The 19,194-nt window shown below is 59.1% G+C and overlaps 1 long non-coding RNA gene across 3 annotated transcripts; it reads left to right on the forward strand.

The window, feature by feature from the left end:
- Positions 1 to 957: 957 nt before the first annotated feature.
- On the forward strand, positions 958 to 17,566 carry LOC138995916 (uncharacterized). Of its 3 annotated transcripts, none has more exons than XR_011468695.1 (4): positions 958 to 1,116; positions 7,424 to 7,597; positions 8,236 to 8,383; positions 8,699 to 10,211. It is a non-coding gene; the product is annotated as an uncharacterized lncRNA (long non-coding RNA). The 3 variants fall into 3 exon arrangements; XR_011468696.1 differs by lacking the exon at positions 958 to 1,116 and adding an exon at positions 17,342 to 17,566 and having other exon boundaries at positions 6,509 to 7,597; positions 8,699 to 8,825; XR_011468694.1 differs by lacking the exon at positions 958 to 1,116 and having other exon boundaries at positions 6,517 to 7,597.
- The last annotated feature ends 1,628 nt before the right edge of the window (positions 17,567 to 19,194 follow it).

Consider the following 19,194-nt stretch of genomic DNA (forward strand, 5'->3'; position numbering starts at 1 on the left):
CTGAGCTCAGGAAGAATGGAGACCCAGGCGGTTTTGCTCTGGATTCTTCAGGCTGCCATTCAATTTGGGCTCTCCGGTTCCTGCCCCGATACAAGGGTCTCACTCGTGGGATAAGCCAGGCAATGTTTTAATTACACTTTTTGTCTTTAGGAAATTCCAGGGAGAAAAAGGTCCTGGTTGGTGGCCAAAAAAGCAAAACGCAGCACAGACCAGCTGCGCTGTGAATCTGGACTTGTCTGTGGCAGAAAGAGTTAACAGGACAGTGGTCTCGGGGTGAGGACCATTTTTTTTTCTTACGGCCAGCCAGGAGAAGCTCACAGGGCCTTCTCCCAGGGCTCAAGAAAAGATGACGCAACATTTGGTGTGGGACAGCCCTGTCTGCCTTGTGGGTGCTGTCCCTCAAAGAGTTAAGCTGGTCTTGTGGCTGGGAAGCCCTCAGGGAAGGTGTGAGCCTGCAGGGACCAGGCTCTCGATGCCCCAGAGCAGTGAGGTGTGGGGTAAAAATGGGACGGGGGAAAGTGTGGCCAGGGAGCCGAGTGCAGGCCCAACTTTTTTTTTTTTTTTTTTTTTTGCCTTGTTTGACCAGCCTTGGCACTGCCCTCAGGCTCTCCAGGGGAAAAGCTGCAGTTCTGCTCTTGCAACACAAGGAGCAGACTGGAGAATTTAGATCTGCGTCACAGAGCTCAGAGAGAGAGAGGGGGAGAGGGAGAGAGAGAGAGCGCTCCGTCGATAGGTCTGCTAGCAACAGCCGTGCTGCAGCAGAGAGAGAGAAATCAAGAAACAAGTCATAGCAACACCGGGCACCAGGTTCTGCCAGCTCACTTGCCAAGCCGTTCAGAAATCTGCTGGGGGCTGGAGGCCTCTGGGTAGCCTAGGCTATAAGAGGATGATACGCAAGGTGGCACGGGCGGTTCCCGTGGGGAGGAGGTGGGGAGGGGGGGCAAGGGTGGGAGCAAGAGGTGGTGGGGCCACGGTGGAAGACTTAACCGGACCGATTTCTGGAACATTCGAGACTGCGGCATCTTACAGCCGGACCAAGATTTGGGTCTGCGCAGCCGGCGATGGGCGGTCCGATGGGCTTCAGGACTTGATGGCGTAACCCTCTTCTTCCCCCATGTACGTATTTGCTGGGATCGGGGGCGATGTCTCTGCGTATGTGGGCGCTCTGTCTTTCTCACCTCCTTTCTCACTTTTTGCTATTTTTTTCTTGGAGAGAGAGCTTTTTTTTTTTCCACTTCAGTTTCTTTTCCCTTCGTGTCAGCTGCTCAAACCTGTTCAGGGGAGAGGAGAGAGGAGCAAGCTGTCCCAGGCGTCCCACCTGACCTCCTAGTCTTTATCCTCCCTTTCTCCTGTTGGGCAGACATACGGACTGGTTTTCCAGGTTAAGTGTCAGCACTGTCTGTCTGACCGAGCAGGTCTCAGGTAGAAGACAGGGGGGGAGGGAGTGAGAAGGAGAGGTGCTGAGAGGGAGGCCAGGGCACAGTTGCCCAGGGGCTGCCGTATTGAAACGCTCAGCCCTGGGAATCTGGCCGGTGAGGAGCAGGTGGGCAGGGTGGGGTATGGGCTGGGAGACGTGGGGTGAAGCTGGTTGGTTTGTCACTGCGTAGTTGGGGAAAGTGGGGAATGGTGACGCAGTCACTGTTGCATCTTGTTAGGATCTCTAGGGGGACAGGTAGTGAGGTTCCCGGGGTGTGTGGGGCCAGCCGAGAGGGTTTAAAGACGAGCTGAGCAGGGAAGCCAGCATTTAGAGATTAAATGTCATCCCTTTGGCGTTGGAAAGTTGTTTACCTTGCGCGCTCTGTGTCTCCATGTTGGCACCCTTCCAGTTCACATGTGATGGCCTTCCTTGTACTGCTGCATCATTAACTAAGTGACTGAGCTGGCCTTCCATTGGCCAGGGGAGGGCTCTCACTCCAGACACTTCCTCTGATTGGTGGGTTGGCCCGTGGCAGGTGAAAACCTCTTTTTCATTGGCTGAGGGCAAGGTATCAAATCTGAATTTGCATTTCACTTGCTTAAAGGGGAGGGGGGAGAAGCCCAGCAGCTTTCTAAAATCTGTTTAGGGGTGTGCGTATGTGCTCCGGGGTGCCTGCTTCTGACTGACCAGCAGAAACCTCTCCCTGGGCCTTTTTATTTCATGCACTCTAAGGAAGAGGAGCTCAGGGCACCCCAAACTTCATACAGGGGGAAGGGCTGGGGAGGTAGACAGGTGCACAGAGGGTTGGCCCAACTGGAAGAAAATATCTGTCCTTTAGTTTGGTGTCAGAAAAGGGAATTTTCCAACCAGCCACACCTCAGTGTTGCGGCAAAATAATTCTTGGCTCCCCTGGAAACGCCCGGGCAAGGTAGGGCAGAGCTGCTGCTGCTGCTATTGCCACCCCCCCGGGCTTCCTGCTGACTCTGGGCTACTCCCAGGGGGGACCAGAGATTTGCATTGACGTCTGGGGCTGCCCAGAGCTGAGCCCAGTGTGGGAAGGACCTGCCTTCTGGAAGCTGCTGCTCCCTGGCGCTTGCAAAGGTGAGGATGGGACCGACCCCCCCTCCCCCCCCGGATGTTGCTCAGAAGCTGCGTATCAGGTGGGATTTCAGGGAGAGCCCCTGGGGCCTGAGAGGTGAGCCAGGCTTGTCCTTCTGGGGAGAGACGAGAGTGAGAGCAAAACTAGGGCAGCAGGCTGTTCCTCTGGTTGGGGGGCAGGGGACGGGGGAAATTCAGGGTTCCAGCTCCCCATCCCGTCTGTGGTGCAGGTCTCACATTGGTGGGGAGGGGGTCCCAGGCCCTGCCCTGCCCTGCGCAGTGGCCCCCGCCCATGACTGCGCATCTGGGAGCGCAATGCGCCCTGGGTCTCTGGCCTAGGGCAGCACCGCCCTTCTTCTTACATAACGGAGGGCACGGCTGCGCCTGCTCGGCCCTTCCTCGCCAGCCTACCTCCTGGCTCCCGGGGCCCACGAAGCTGGGGAGGGTCTCACAGGGGAGCCATGAAAGGTTCCGCTGTCGTCCGGTCAGAGGTAGGAGCTAGGTTTGCAGGCAGCTGTTCCTCGTATTGGGGTGTAGAACGTAGGCTGTCCTTCTGAGCGCCCGGGGCCACCTCTGGCCCCCAGGACCTCCCGGGGGCATGGGCTGATGCCCTTCCTTCCCTCTTATGCTTCTGGCGTTTGAGAGGCAGTTTCTGAGGGGAACGATGTGCCAGTTGGGAGAGCGAGGAAAGGTTGGGGGGCCCCGGTGGGAGGTGGTTGGCCGTCGACTACCCTTGTCACTGGCCCTCCGTTCCCTAGGTGGGCTGATAATGTGCTTGGACTCCTTTCCTTGCAAGGCTGCCATTTTGGAGGTATGTGTGCTGGTCTCTGACATGGTGGCGTTGGTTTTTCTGGTCCTGCTGTGCCGGTTCTGCAGTGGGCGGGCGGGGGTGGGGGTGCAGGGGCTGTGAGGGGGGGGCAGGGGGGCACGCGGGGGGGGGCAGAGGCGGGCATCGGTGGCTGCCGCAGTGAAGGTGGCCCAGTCCCAACCCCAAGCACAGCCCTGGTGGGGGTTCACCCCTGGGGCCCAGGTATTGCCAGAGCGGGGGCCCTGCTGAACCAAGGCCTGGGTCATCATGCCTCAGCCTGAGGCTTAGGGCTGTCGGGCGAACAGCTGGATCTTGGGCGTGAGAGGAGGCAGAGCCATGGCAGCTCATCTCAGACGTGTGGGATCTGTGCTTGGGGTTCCCCAAATAGGTCTGCCTCGGGCAGGCAGCCTCCCACGGGCAGGGGTGGGGTGGTCCCTGGCAGTTTGAGGATCTGTTCGGATGGCCCTGCCTGTTTGCCATTTTCCCCTCTGTTTGTGCTCAGGCCCCTACCAGAGCCGAACCCCGAGCCCAGCAGGCACCCTGCCGTCCCCGTCCCCGTTCCCATGCCGTTCCCGGCCGGCTGCGTGCAGCAGCCATCTTGTCTTCCTGCCCAGAAACGTGAAATGGTTTCTCCTCGATCCAGAGGAGAGCCTTCCCCTCGCAGGCTGCCTGCCGGGGGCTGTCTGCAGCCAGCCTTAGATCCTGTCCCTAGGTGGCCACAGATTCTCGCAAAACCAGGTGACTTCCTTTTGCTTGCTTTTCCCATCTCTGCTTTCACCGGTGGCATTTTCCGTGGCACCCACCCACCTGCCGCAGTGCCCGCCGTCCCCCGCGGACCTGTCCTCCCCTTCACCATCGGGGTCCTCAGAGCCACCCCTGCCCCCTTGGGCCCAGCTCCCATGGGCTTCATCCCCCTTTATGCCCCTTTAGTTGTTTTTTGTCTGTAAATCTCACGTCACCTATTAGATTGTGAGCTCACACGTAGCCAGTGGGTGCCTCCTGCCTGCTGGGTCCCCCATCCAGCTCTCTCACAGCGGTCATTTCATTTATTCCTCACCCCAACCCTGCGGGGAGCACCCATGGCTGGTAAATGTTCTGATCATGGTTCGAACCCTGGTCTCTCAAAGCCTTTGTGGTTTTTTTCTCTCTCCATCCTCTGTGTCTGCAAAATGCCTTTGAACGACGAGGTAGGTCCCCCCCAACGTGACTATTTAAGGAATTTTGTAAGCTCCTAATCCTAATGCATGGTGGGACTTGGGGTGCCCGGTCCTTTTGCACCCACGGCCTGGGTCCCTTAGCTGGCCCCTACCACCCTCATTGACTTCATCCTCTTCGGTCGTGGCCAGTTTCATTCATGAGGCCGGCTTCTTGTTTTGTAGCTGACATGGATGCATTGACAGACCTCAGTGATCCTGGAAGAGGATGAGGAGGTTGGGTGGGGTATGGTGTCTTCTGAGCAGAAATCAGCTCCAGAACCCAGAAGGGAGTGGAGAGCGTGGGAGGCAGGGAGCAGGAACATGGATTGCTCTTGGACAGACGGAGGTTTGCGTCTGGACCCTGCCTCGTCTTCACCGGGTGGTTTTAGACAAATGACTTGATCTTCCTAAGTCTCTGTGTCCTCAGTCAGGGAGACGGAGCCACTGTGACTACACAGAAATGCCTGATACCTTGCCAAGCAAATAGGTTCCCGACCGAAAGTGTGACTCCCTTGCCCCTACCCAGTAGGTTTGCAGGGACATGAGGAAGGAACACAGCAGTTGGCTGGGCTCAAGAAGAAATGGGGGCGAGGGGAGCTTGCGTGCCTTCAGGGACAGCAGGAGCAGAGCCGGGGGGCGGGGGCGGGGGCGGGGGGCGGGGGCGGGGGGAAGATCCCCAGGCAGCAGGCACCTGAAGCCTGCCAGGCCGTGCCCTTCCCCACCCAGAGTAAATGCCCCTCCACCGTCTGCCTCCGAGCGAGCAAGGCCACGGGAACGGAGCCAGAGGACCGGTGGTGGCAGAGGGAGGGTTAACCGGGGCGCCTTCCTGGGAGCCTCTGGATGCCAGGTTAGTTTCCCTCCCCTCCTCGCAGCCGTGGCTGCCTGCTTCCTGCCACGCATCCGTGGGAGGGGAGCCGGGCACCCCGAGGCCCCTCGTCACCAATTCTGGGGCTGCAGAGCGGAGAGTGACGACAGCCATGAGTCGCCAGCCGACGGCAGTGGGGACCCTGGTGACGGCTGCTCTGTTGTTTTTTTCCTCTCTGGATGATGACTCAGTGCGTTGGGAGCAGGAAGATGGAGCGCTCAGCTGAATGGCCAGGACATTCTGTCAGCGTGAAAGCAGACACAGCTTGTCGGGGCTGGGAGCTGACCCCTCGGCGGCCACCAGGGTCGTTTTCAACACGGGCTGGGCAGCAAGAAGCCCACCGCTGGGTATCGGGGCCGGGGGGAGCCCCAGGGACTCACCAGGGTTCTGTGGGCCCTTGCTGCTTAGAATCGGAAGAGAACACGCAGCTGTCTGTATTTTTAGATGAACTTGACAAACAGGGTCGCTTCTTGAGCTCCTCTCCTGAGTCCCAAATGGGAGACACCTTGCCAGGGCCCCTTGGGGATGCCTCCCTGTGGCTCGTTGCCTTGGACAGAAGGTGGGAGTCTCTTCTTGGGGTGGGGGCCGGCCTAGCAGGAGCGCTCCGGGACCCCATGAACAAATGCCCATCGTGGGGATGTGGCATCTTAGGTTTTCTCAGCTGGCATCGTGTGAAGATGGTGGAGACACATCCCTGGCCTTAAGCTGAAGCTCAGCTCTTGGGTAGCCTGCTCGGGCCTCCCCCTTCCTGCCTTCCCAAATCAAAGCTTATCTCCCCCCATCCCCCACCCCTTCATCTGCCTCCCTCCTTTCTCAGGGAAAACTGTAGACCTTGAGTTCCTGACCTGAAGGGGGCGGGTGTCATGGCGGCTCAGGGTTCTAGGCTTTTCCTGAATCTGCCGCATTGCGCTGAGTACATGTGACCTTCCCCCGGGCCCCGCCCGCCCGCCGGCCCCGCCCCACCATCCCTGCTGGGGAGGAAGAGAACACGGAGCTCCATTGCCGCTGAATGGTGGCCAAACCATTATCCCCAGCATCTGGCTTCGCTCGCTCTCCTCCCCCTTCCGTGTCGCAGGGCAGGGGAGCAGACAACCTGTGGGCGGGGACGGAGGGGCAGCCTGGCCCGGAGCGCCCGGCCTCCTGTCCCTGTGCCCCCGTTGCTCAGTCTCAGGCTTTCCCACAGGCGATGCTGGCACCCCCTCCCTTCCCCAGAGACCTCGGGCGGGACTCACGGGGGACCTCTGGAAGGAGTGGCTGTGGGGCCTTGGGAGGCTGAGGGAGCAGGGAGACCTGACCGAGGTCACAGCGGACAGTTGGTCAGAGCGATGGGTGAGCCAGCCGTCCCCACCCAGAGCTCACAGGCAGCACCAGCCCCTTTGCGTCATGTCTCTTTGAGCCTGAGTACAGAGCAACTTGACCTAAAAAAAAAATCATATATAGGTGGGTGTTGGATGCTTTGAGTCTCATGTTTCCTTGTCCAGAAGCTGTGTGTATGAAGAGAGACCCAACTCTGTAGTTCAGAGAGCTCCGTCGTCCCTCAGGTGTTGTTGTTGTTGTTGTTGTTGTTTTAATAATGTTATTGATTTCAGAGAGGAAGGGAGAGGGAGAGAGAGGTAGAAACATCAAAGATGAGAAAGAATCATTGATTCATTGATCAGCTGCCTCCTGTGCGCCCCCCACTGGGGATCGAACCCACAACCCGGGCATGTGCCCTGACTGGGAATCCAACCATGACCCCCCTGGTTCACAGGTCGACGCTCAACCACCGAGCCACACCAGCCTCAGGTTTGTTTTTGAAAGAGCTGGTAGACAGGCCCTCCTTGACAAGACGCTGTGCCCAGTGGCACTGGTCTTTCTCCAGGACGATGGGCCCAGCAAAGTGTTGCTTCTGTCATTGGATGCTGAGCCGCAGCGGAGGGCCACGGTCCCAGGGCCACATCGTAACCCTAACGGGGCCTGGTTGAAGCCTGCACAACGAATTGCTTGCGGCTGGCCCTGTAGCTGAGCCCACCTGTCTTCCTTTTGCTTCTTCCCCACAGAGAACTCAAGAGGAGTTGAGCTCCGTGAGTGACAACCTCGTGGAGACTCGGCCCAGCTGAGGATGGTGCTGGTAGCAGAGGACAGCGGCCATACTGTGGGGCCATGTGCGCCCGTTTGCATTTATTTGTCACCCCCCAAAAAGAGACAGATGCGTGGCATCCTGGCTCCGTGCAGTAAGTATTTGTCTGCATTTTTTTATTCCTTCAGACATCGGGAGCGGATAGATGTGTTTTGACCCCAGCCAGCTGCTGTGGCGTCTCCATTCTGTTCTGGCACACCCCACCCTTGGTGCTCCGGAAGAGAGGACTGGGTTGCATTTCTCCTGCTGTGCGGAGAGCTGTAGAGAGGCTAGAACTCAGGGTTCAGCCCCCACACATCCCCCTCTCATTTCGGAGACGTCGGTTTTCCCTAAAATGGAACCAAAAGCCCGTGTCCCTCAGTGCAGAGTGTTAACGGGCCAAATGGAAGGACCCTGTTTGCCCTCCCTGCCCCCGGCAGGGAGGTGAGGCTCTCAGTTGGCTGGCTGAGGGAGGCTGGTCCTTGCCAGCATCTAGCATGGTTCTCTGCCAAGTTCTAGCTCCAAATCTCTAGGCCGGTTGGAACCTAGACTATATATAGCCTTCGCTAAGCAATTCTTATCGGACGTGTCTGCCCTCCCCTGTGGGAGAGGAGTAGTTCTACCAGAGGATCAGAACCTAGAGAGTGAGGCACCTCTCAGGGGCCTTTCGTTCTGGGAGGGGCGTGTGTGTGTGTGTGTGTGTGTGTGTGTTCGCCCGATTCAGGGCTGCTAAGCTCTCTTCCCCTAATTCAGATACGGATGGATACAAAGGTCATATGGATGAGGGTCCTGATGGAGGAGGGGCTGACAGCCTCGATGGATTTGGACTTTGGACGAGGAGAGACCAGGCCCTGGATGTGGCTGAAGGCACAGCGTGACCCGTGGCGAAGACCAGCCCCTGGTATGTCTTCTGGGTTTCCTGTTTGCCTTGCTTTGACCTCCCCCTTCCTTCTGTTGGACCTCTTGTCTTCCCTGCCTTTCCCCACCCCTTCCTCCTCCTTCCTTTGATTTTCTTTAGGGTACATGAGGGCAAGCTCAGCTCCGGCATCCGGGAACTGCGCCTGCTCCCTGCCCTCACTCCCCTTGGAGTTTCTGGAAATCTGCCTTCGCTAGGCAGAGGTGTCAGCCGACCTCGGGAGAGTTGGTGGTGACTGAGGGTGTCATGCTGGGTGGTACAGGCAGCGTGGGCTGGATCTCTGCCTTCTCCCTCTTGCAGGTGCTGTTGAGCCACCACTGCGGTTCCGGGACCCAGAGTGCTGATGGATGTGGCGCATCACCAGGCTGCTCCGTGGAAACCTGATGCAGCATGGAAAATATGACTTAACCCCTTCCCGGCCGCCCAGGTAAGTCGGGTGTGGCCTGTCCCCTTCTCGTTTTTTCCCCAACCCCTTCTCTTCCCGTGGAGGCCATTTTCCTTATTCAGTGAGGAATCCTTCAGCGTCTTCATTCAGAATCTCCCAGACAACTTTTCTCTCCTTCCCATTCTCTTCCTCCCAGCTCTTCTGTGAACAGGGTTAGTCGCCAGCAGATACGGGGGGAAGGTGGCCCGCAAGCGACCACGCTGCTAGGGTGTGTGGGAGATGGCTGGGAGGTTGCTGGGTGTGGCTGCTCGCAGAGCAGTTGCATCTCCCGCGTCACTGACGGGCTACTCTCCTCAGCCCCCAGTATATCACCTAGCCTGAGATTCTGGCTGTGACCCCTCAAGGTCCTGGGAACCCGCCTGGGACTGGGGTGTCCTCTTCCCGAAGTCATCTCTGGGGATGTCCTTTCTTACTCTAGCACCTTTAGCCTTGCTGGCCTCAGTCTAGAGCTCAGTCTGGAGTTTAGACTATGGCCTGGGCAGTAGATTTAGGGGCTCTTTCCCTACCTTTTTAAAAAATATATATATTTTTATTGAATTCAGAGAGGAAGGGAGAGGGAGAGAGAGATAGAAACATCAATGATGAGAGAAAAATCATTGATCGGCTGCCTCCTGCACTCCCCACGCTGGGGATTGAGCCCACAACCTGGGCATGTGCCCTGACTGGGAATTGAACCGTGACCTCCTGGTTCATAGGTTGATGCTCAACCACTGAGCCACACTGCCCGGGCTGCCTACCTTTGTGTGTGTGTGTGTGTGTGTGTGTGTGTGTGTGTGACTTTCTTCCTCTAAGCTATTATTGCCTTGGCCTTAAAAAAAAAATTCCACGCCCAGTAAGCCATGGCAGAGCATCTGTAGGCAGTGGATGTAGAAATGTTTTTCTCTGCCTCGCTTGAGGATAATAGCATCGGTGATTAAAAACGATGACGGCTGCAGAACTGGGGAGGCCTGTCGCCTTGTAGAGACAATTCAGAGAGCCGACTCCCGGCGCTGTTCTCAACACCCAGAAACCTCTCCCCTACCGTGTAAATTCCGGCAACGCTCTGGGCCAGTAGCACTGGTTGGAATTAGCCAGGGCAGCTTTGTCTGGTGTCTGAAGAGAAAAGGAGGGTTGCTGCGTAATTTGATGACACCCTCGCTAACACCTGGAGGCCCTGTGGGGTCCCACCTCTCTGCTCTCTTTTCCTCACCCCACTCCCTCCCCTGGGAAGGCAGGCCAGTGCTGCCACCATGTTTCATTTCTTTCATTTCTCTTCCCATCTGAGATGCATCTGTGAATTGGCTCTGAGCAGCCTGAGATCCTCCAGACCCGTGGTTCTCAACCTCGGCTGCACGTTAGAATCAACTGGGAATCTTTTTAAAATCCCGATTTCTGGGCCTCATCCTCTGGAAATTCTGTTTCTTTGTTACTAATGTGGTGGCCCCACCCCAGAACAAAGAAACAGAATTTCTGGAGGATGAGGCCCAGAAATCAGAATTTTAAAAAGATCCCCAGGTGATTCTGATACGCAGCCAAGGTTGAGAACCACTGCTCTAGACAGAGGCACCAGGGCTGTGGGGGATGAGTCGGGTTTCTCTTCCTTCAAGGAACTTGACCAGTCTCAGCCCCTCCAGCAGTAATGGAGCAAGCGATGGCTAAGAGTGTTTGGTCTGGCAGATGAATAAAGAGGAGGGATCGACTTTGGTGCCGCTGGGGAGACGAAGAGGCGCGGGCCAAGTCCCTCAAGATGTGCCGGCTGTGGGGCTGGAGCCAGACGGAGCTGTTGGCCGTGCTCAAGGGCCTCTGCTCTCCCGTGTGCGGTGCATCCCTGGCCCAGCTCTGGGTGACCACCACTCCCATTCACAGCCCTGCCTGTCCAGATTGGGAGAACCAGGGTGGGAAGCTACGGGGCAGTTGCCTGTCACCTCTGGCCTTTCCAGCCCCGGGTTGGGTTGGCGCTTCCCTGTTGATTTTCCTATGTGTGTTCCTCGCCTCATTCTTTTGTCCCTGCTCACCAGCCTGGGGCACTATGTGTTGCAAGTCAGGCCAGCAGAACAGTTGACACCTCCTGGGGCGGGGGGGGGGGGGGGGGGGGGGGGGGGCGGGGAGGGAGGGGGCGGGTAGGACAGGCATATCTGGCACTTTTTTCTTGACCTTTGGATCCTTGTGGTCTGGAAGCCAGGAGGCAGGGTGAGGCCTTTCCATCTGAGTCCAGCAGAGGTTAACCGAGCTGGTGGCACCCGAGCTGTGGTGGCGTGGCTTGGGCAGCGGGCACTGGAGGCGGGGCCCTGCCAGGGGACCTGATTGGTCAGCACCTTCTCGGTCCCATTGAATCCCGGTCTGGTCGGGGCTGTGGACGGTTTAATGCATGCCTTGGCCCTGTCCCCTGGCACCGGTGCCCCCGAGGCTGCAGCCACAGCTTCAGAGAGGATCTGTACCTTGTGCCGGTCACTTCTGTGGGCACGTTGCCTTCCTGGGAGATAGGCGAGAGATACCGCCTGCCCTTTCCCACCAGCGGGCTGTTCCAGGGAGGCCCTCGCTTCGCTTTGCTCTTCTGGGACTTGCAGTGTCTGTGAGGAAAGCAGAGGCTGGGGTTGGGTTCCTGCTGGCTCCCTCCACGGGAGCTGCCTGTGGGCCGATAGAGCCGGGGAGCACCCGCAGGCTCCAAGGCCCATGCAGAACCGGATGCAATCATGTTGAGCCTGGGCAGGGGAGGAGCGGGCGGATGAGGATGGAGAACGCCAGGTAGGGAGAGGGCTGTGCATTGATCGCAGGTTGAAGGCCAGGAGGGCGTGGGAGGGTGTATCCCGTGTTCAGCCAGGGCTGCCTGCTGGGGCCTGGAATGGACGTGTGTGCGCTTGGAGCCCAGCTCAGGGTCCGGGCTGAGCCTGGGAGGCGTGGGATGGGCAGCAGAGCTCTTGGTCTCAGCAGGCAGCCCCGGGAAAGGGAAACTGACCTGTGTGCAGAGCCCGCCTCTGCTTATCTGATTTCACCGTCAGAACCACCGTATGAAGCAGGTGTTACTTCCCTCTCACGGTGAAAGGAACTGTGACTGTGAAGTGACTTCACCAAGGTCACTCACTTGGTAAGTGGGGTTGCTGAGATTTCAACCCAGGCACGTCCAAAGCTTGAACTTTTCATTCTCGCCCACTGGGGCTGGTGCAGACATTTTGGGGAGCTGAGGCCCTCCGTGGGGAGGCGGCCAGGAGAACGGATGTGAACCAGAGTGGAAGGCCAGGCGCCCGTTTTGGGGGAGGCCGGGCCCAGGAAGGCCCCCTGGGGTATCCGTGGACGGGCAGGACAGAGCAGGCAAATCCATCCCCTCCTCACATCTGGATTCGGCCTCTGCCATGTGCCAGGGCCTGGGCGAGGTGCCGGGGAGGCAGCATGCTGGTGTGGCAGAGGTAGAAAACAGGAATAAACAGAATGAAAAGGAACATAAAGTAGACGTTACGGAAAAGGAGGACCCCCACGCATAAGGAGTGGGGGTCCAGGTGTTGGTCAGGGAGGGAATGTAGGGGCCCGAAGGACCTCAGCCACATGGGAAGCCATAGTCTTCGGGCCTCCAGAGAGTCAGGATCGAGATGGATGCCAAGCCCTCTCGTCTGTCACCTAGGAAAGGCATCCAAGGTCCGCACAGCTCAGAGGAACTTGCACGGACCTCGGAGGCCGTAGACATCAGGCCGTGGGGCTCCCGCAGACCAGGGTGTTTCCATTGGCCGTGGCTGACCCTTGGTGCTCCGTCTCCCACCCTCAGCGGCGCCTGCCGGTGTCCCTGCCTCAGCCCGGTCACCGTGCCCCTTGCCCCACAGCACGGGCACCTCGGGATATGGCTTTGCCGAGTCACTGGTAAAATATGTGCCCGGGGGAGGCAGCGCTCTGTGCCCAGCCTCTCCTGGCACAGCACGTGCTTCTGAGATGGTCGCGATAGGGAAGGGACAGGCGGAGGGGAAGGGACGAGAAGTCACCCCGTGTCACCGAGGCCTGGGTGAGCATGATGTCTTGAGGCTGAGGCAGTGGGCGGCTGGGGACGTGGGAGGGAGAGCTCCGTGGGGCCGGCTCAGGGCTCAGGACTTGTTTACGTGGCGCCAGCGGAACAGCGGCCGGGCCACGTGACTCAGGCCACATGCAGCCCTTTCCCTCCTGGCCCCGGGTCACACCTGCCCCCCTCCCCACCACCGACACTGCCCTCTGCCGCCCGGGGCCTGGGGTGGCACGGGGTGCGGTGGGGGCTCAGGGAGCGCGGGCTTCCGTGACCTGGTGGAGACGGGTCGGCAGGCCTTGGCTCCCTTGGTGAAAGCGCGCTCGCTTTACCTCTTTGGGACTCGATCGCATTCTCGAGAAAATGAGGGGGTTGGAAAAGAAGCCTTTGGGAGGTTCCTGCCAACTCCGGCAGGGCCTCCCTGGGTGTGGGTGGAGGTAGATCTCAGCCAGAAACTCTGGACAAGGGAAGCTGGACCCCAGCTAGGAAGAGGGGAGGGGTCTGAGGACCCACCTTCAGCGGCATCCTGTGCTCTGAAGAGGCACTGATGCTGTCAATCAGGGCAGGCAGGTGGGTAGGGACAACTTTCAAAGGCCCCCTCCCCCAGAAGCAGGTGGGGAGGTGGATGATGGGGACCCTCCGGTGACAGAGGACGGAGACTCTGCTCCCACCAAGAGGCTTGTCTAGCGATGGGCCAGCGTGTGGAAGCTGCCGGGGCCAGCTGTGCCTGTGGTTTGGGCTGACTTGAGGTGCCGTGTTCTAGAAAGATGCACACACTGCTCTGTCTGGCCCCGAGTTCGGAGAGAACATGGGAGTGCAGGCAGGTCCTGTGTGTCCTGGCCCTTCCCCGAGACACCTGCTCGGGGGCTGTGCCCTTTGCTGTCAGGAAGTTTTCCTTTATATTTAGCCTCTTTTCTCGTGAGGTTGTTTTCGCCCTTCTATTTAAAAAGAGAGAGAAGAGGGGGCAAAAAAATACAAAAACAAAAATATCTCAGAGCCGCCAGTTCCATTTTGGCTTTTGAGTCTTGAGTCACTAGTTCAAAGGTAACAAAAATAACACGCGTGCGGGAGAGCCCAGGTCCAGGTCCTGCGGGCGGTTGTGCAAGGCCAGCCCGAGGCCAGCAGGGCTGGGAGCTGGGCCGAGCTCCGGCCGGGCAGCCTCCCTCCCCGAGGTCCACTCCCTCTCCTCCGGGGCTGAGGGCTCGCATCGTGCTGCCCGCTAACCAGAATGCAGGGCTTTAAAAATGGCTACATCTCTCCAAGATACCACCTGCTTACTAGACACTTACCTGGGCTTCAGCACTGTGAGCCCACCGCCCTCGCCCCAGAATGGTGGGGCGCGCGGGGATTTGGGCTGGGACTCCGGCGGGAGAGGAATTGATCGGCAGCCGTCCTCTCTCACGCACACCATGTGATGCTCGCAGTTCTTTTCACATTTTCCAGCTCATTTGGTCCCCACACAGCCCTGCGAGGGTAGCTGGTGTTATCCCTGTAGTTGATGAAGCTGAGCCAGAGAGCCCTGCCAAGATCTGATCCCTGGTACCGGCTGAATGTGGGTCCGACCCAGGTCCCCTGAGTCCAGTTGTCATTTCCCTGGTTTCCAGCCGTGTTCTGTCACGGATCGGTGGGGTGGGGCGGGGCAGGGATGGGGAGCGGGTCTCGGCAGTTGCCTTGATCTCTGTCGGCTGCAGGTCTCTTCTCAGAACACCCGGGGTCTCGTGTTCTCCGATCTCTCAGCTCCTTGGAGCTCCTGTGAGACCCGACGGGTGCTTCTGGGCTGGGGAGCAGTCACGCCCTGGCGTCTGCGAGGTCTCACGCTCCGCACCTCTGACCCGGCTGCACGGCACCTTGGCGTGTGCATGCAGGCCCGTCTCCGCCAAGCGGCTCTCAGAAACGAGGCCTGGTCGCGGGGCCTTGGAGCGTCTCTCCGGCAGGTGTGGGAGGTATGCCCGGCGCTTTGCCCGGCCTGCACCTGCGCTGTGTGTGTTACCTGTTCGCTGGCGAAAGCACAGCGCCTGCTGGGAGGATTGGCTAATGTCCAGTGGGAAGTAAGATGCCGTCCTGGAAACGGGGAACGTTGGCTCCATGGCTGACTCGAGGAGGCAGACCTCCCCCGTGGAGAGGAAGGCGGGTCAGAGAATTCCTGGGCACCTGTGTTCCCTGAATAGTGAGCCCGACCCCCACTCTTTCTAGGGGTGCTGAGGCAGAGCAGGGAACAGCCTGTCTTCTTGGCGGGGTGGCCCTCTGAGGGATCTGCAGTTGAACAGCCAGGGCTTGTAGGAAGGGGGCGAGGAGTGTTGTGTGTGTATTTACTTGACCCATAGCCCGGATGGTTCAGGCTGGATCTGCAGGTGTTCCCTGCGGAAGGCTTGGGATTGGACCGGGCCAATTGCCTGTGTTTGCACAGGTCGGGCCCTCTGTGCCCCCCGAATCCAGCCTCAGCTTGCGGAGGAGCCCTGTGATGGGGAACCCACAGCGGGTGGCTTTGGTGGCCGAAGCCTTCTGTAAGGTCACCTGCGGTGGAGGGAGGTTTGTCCTCTTGATCCCAGTTTTTTCTGTTCACCTGGAGGACGGGAGGATGGCTGAGCCTGTGCAGGGAGAGTGACTTAGGCTAGCCTTCAGGGAGAACTGGCATCCCCTTTGCTGATGGCTCCCTAACAATGACGAGTCCTCTTTCTCTGGGGGGCAGCGGGGCGGGGGGGTGGGGGGGACTGGACGGAGGACTGATGTCCTCCCAGCCCCGGGCCCGTGGACTCTGAGACTGCCTGGACAGCATGAGGTGTGGGTCCCAGGGGCCAGAATGCACTCTGACTGCACGGTCCGTCTTTCCTTCCTGCCTTTGAGGCGAGCCTAGGCTGGGGGGCGGGGGGAGCTCTCGCCCGGTTCCCCCCTTGCAGAGACAACTTCTGGAACTGACCCTGTAGGACTGATACGATTTGCAAGTAAAAAAAGGGCAAAGACATGTTGCCCTTCATCCCTATCAGGAAAGAACCCTGAGCTGCTCTAAGCCTGTCTTTGTACCGCCCGCCCTGAGCTCCCCACAGCCCTAGGGACTTTCGCTGGGCACTGGAGATGTGGGGGGGGGGTGGGGGGGGGGCAGGAGGCAGGACCGGGCCTGGTTTGCTGGGAAGAAGGTAGGAGGTAGAAGAGGACTCTCTCAGGCAGATGCACAGCTCGGGGGCCACTGGCAGTACCTGCTCTGCTGGAGGCACAGGTGTGTGTGCACATGGGCATACTATTTAGAGGAAACCCGAAGCCGGAAATAAACCCGTTAATGGCTGCATGAGGGTTGTATTAAATATGGAGAACCGTGTAGCCTTTCTTGTTATGACTCCCGCAGCTTTAGCTTCGAACGGCCTGACAGGTGGGGGCCATTTCAGTGGGCCCTCCTTCCTGTAAGATCACGCTTGTTTTAGACTGCCTGTTTCTCTCCTTTCTTTGCTGTTTTCACTCTCACCCGTTCCTTCAGCGAGTGAACACTTGCCCATGCACACGTGCTCTTGGGTGGGCGCGGGGGTGTGGTGCTTTCCGTGTCTCTGGCATCCTTGAACGTATCACTTTTATTTCGGATGCGAACAAGCCACACGCTCACTGCAGAGATGAGCCATCTCTGAGCGGGGCAGGAGCCTAGACAGACCCTCCCCGCCCCTCCTAGTCCCCAGACCTCTGAGGAGGTGAGCATCGGGGGTCTTTGCTGGGACCAGCTCAGGCCACGGCAGGGCAGGCCACCTCTTTCTTTCTTTCTTTCTTTCTTTCTTTCTTTCTTTCTTTCTTTCTTTCTTTCTTTTATACAGAGAGGAAGGGAGAGGGATAGAGAGTTAGAAACATCAATGAGGCCCTAACCAGTCTGGCTCAGTGGATAGAGCGTCAGCCTGCGGACAGAAGGGTCCCAGGTTCGATTCCGGTCAAGGGCATGTACCTGGGTTGCGGGCACATCCCCAGTAGGGGGAGTGCAGGAGGCAGCTGATCGATGTTTCTCTCTCATCGATGTTTCTAACTCTCTATCCCTCTTCCTTGCTCTCTGTAAAAAATCAATAAAATATATTTTAAAAAAAACATCAATGAGAGAGAAACATTGATCAGCTGCCTCCCGCACACCTCCCACTGGGAATGTGCCCGCAACCAAGGTACATGCCCTTGACCAGAATCGAACCTGGGACCCTTCAGTCCGCAGGGCGATGCTGTATCCACTGAGCCAAACCGGCCAGGGCCAGGCCACCTCTTTGGGGTGGGGGTTGCTCACGCGTGAATCCCCCAGACACTAGCTGGTTCTTCTTTTCAGCGTGGCCCCTGAGTAAGAGCCTTGGACGTCGGAGACCACCTGTCCCCCAGCTCGGGGAGGAGGGGACAGGCCAAGGGGCGGGGAACACAGGCTCCTGGCCCCTGGCCTCTCTCAACAGGTGGACTGTGTTCAAAAAGGAGCTCATTTCACCTCTTGGCCCTAATGGAAGTTATTTGTATTTTTTTCTCCCTCTCTCTTTTCCCTCCTCTCTCTCCTTCAACCCCCACCCCCCCCCCCCCCCCCCCGCCACCCCAGCCTCCAAAAGAATTTAATCTGCTGGACAACAAACAATACTGTTATAAAACTTTGAAAACAAGAGGGCGAGGCCTCCCTGACAAGGAGAAGGGCATGCCGGGTAACAGCGAGGGAGCCTGCCAGGCCACGGTGGAGCCGGGCAGGAGCCCAGTTGGCTGCGTACCTGGGTGCCTGCCCCCGTCTAGCCCACCAGCCATGCCATCCCCCGTCCAGAGGGGAAGGAACTGAAAGGAAACGGGGGGGGGGGGGGGGGGGGGGGCAGAGACGCGCTTGAAAAGGGGAAGTTGTATGTGTTCCCCGTTCTCTGATCTGATGGGAATGCACTAGACTGTGAAACTTCCTCCTCCCCCCTCCCTCCCTCCCTCCCTCTCTCCCCTCCCTCCCCCCCACCCCCTCCTGCCTCCTCCCACCACTCACTGTTCCAGGTTCTGAGACTGGCAAACAGAGGCCCTGAGAGCAGAATGAGGCTGGCCCAGCAATGTAGGCACAGCCACCAGCCCCGCCAACGTCAGGGGAAGCAGGAGAGGAAGGTGCTCGGGGTTGGCTTTGGACTCTGGACCTACCCCCCGTCTGCCCAGCCTCCCTCCCTCCCGCTAGGGAAGTGGAACCATGTCACAGGGTGTGCCCCGTCCATGTGCTCAGCCAGGTGTGTGCCCAGGTACCGGGTAGAACCGCCACTCGGAGGTTAGTGGATATGCCCGGGCTTCCAGGAGGTGCCCCGGGAGGTGCGTGGCCTGGGGAGCAGCTCTGCTCTCCCTCCAAAAGCAGCGGGGCCTGTGCTGCCCGGGCCGGGCACGAGGAGGGAGGGCCTCTCGCAGCAGCAGGCCTGAGGGGCTGTGAGCGGGGCACCCACAGACGCCGCGTCTGCTGCTTCCTCTGCCTGGGGAGGTGGGAGGCTGGGCCTGGCCTCTCTCCCTGGACCTCCAGAGTTAGCTCTCACCTGCAGTGTCCCCTCTGAGTCCCCCTGGACTGAGTCAAGGACAGAAGTTGGTGGTTTTCCTCTGGATCCACATTGGCCTGGACCTGGGCACTGGGTGGTGGGCAGTGTGTTTGTGTAACAGGCCGTGGGCACACTCCCTTTTCCTCCCGTGGGAAGCTCCCGCTCAGGGCTGTGCCGTCCTCCGAAGCCCTGGGCTGAGCCGTTCCCACTCCATCCCGCCTCCTTCCCTTGGCTCCCACCGCCTCCCGCTGCCTCCCACGCCCACTGTACCCAGGGGCAGGGGAGCCGTGGGGCCTCCTCCCCTCCAGCCCGCCCGCCCGCCCGAGGGTCCCCTGCCCTGAACCGAGTGGGTTTCCAGCCCCAGGTTCTTGCTGGCAGTCAGGAAGGGACAGAGAGCACCACCTGGAGCACAGGCTTCCATACCCCGGGCTCCGGGGAGGCCAGAATGCTGACGCTGGGCCCCCGCAAGTGAGGAGGCTGTGACTTCTTGCCCTGAGGCCTCCGTGGGCATTGAGGGGCTCTGTGGGTCTGGGGCATGTTATTCCTGCTTGGGGATCTGGGGCCTGGGAAGTGTGGTGTGGTCCCTGGCTGCTGAGCCCCCTTTTGGAGGACAAACTGCCCCAAACAGAGAGCCATCTCCACGGTCCCCTCCACGCCAGGCCTCCGTACCCCGGCCCTTCCTTTCACTACCCTTTCCTCTGATTCATTAACCACAGCGAGTTGGCACAGGCCTCACCCTGACAGCTCAAGACAAAGTGTCCAGGACACCGGGCCTGGGCGAGAGCAGGGAGTGACAGGAAGCAGGGCCGGGCCTCTGGGTCCGTACAGACAATGGACTGGGGCTGTCTGGAGGGCAGAATGTTCCGCTTTTTCAGAAGGGCCTTCCCCGGGCCCCTCTCTCAGCCCGATGACC

This window comes from Myotis yumanensis, unplaced genomic scaffold (assembly GCF_028538775.1).
Source record: "Myotis yumanensis isolate MYYU_CA2020_CCGP unplaced genomic scaffold, mMyoYum1.0.hap1 SCAF_17, whole genome shotgun sequence".
Taxonomy (NCBI): domain Eukaryota; kingdom Metazoa; phylum Chordata; class Mammalia; order Chiroptera; family Vespertilionidae; genus Myotis; species Myotis yumanensis.